We start from the raw sequence: 306 nt of genomic DNA, 5'->3' as shown, positions 1-306 counted from the left end.
TTACAGGAGAGTCTGTCATTAGCAGGGCTTAAAGCAGTGGTACTCAACCTTTTTAGATTCAAGGCATCCACTGTTAGATTTATGGCACCCCTTACATAATGCCAGCTCTTAGTTTTGCCTTGTTTTTTCACTAGTTAAAAATAATAGAACAATTCTTCTGTTAAATACCCAGACCAGAACAGATCAGAATGTTCTATTTGAAATCTCTGAGTTTAGCATGTGAATCATGGTTGCACACCTAGCAGTGCTGGCTCTCAAGACACCCTGGTTGAGGATCACTGGATTACAACATTCACATGAAGCTTT

The sequence above is a fragment of the Alligator sinensis genome, unplaced genomic scaffold (genome assembly GCF_000455745.1).
Source record: "Alligator sinensis unplaced genomic scaffold, ASM45574v1 scaffold211_1, whole genome shotgun sequence".
Classification (NCBI taxonomy): domain Eukaryota; kingdom Metazoa; phylum Chordata; order Crocodylia; family Alligatoridae; genus Alligator; species Alligator sinensis.
Note: the sequence above shows the minus strand (reverse complement) of the source record.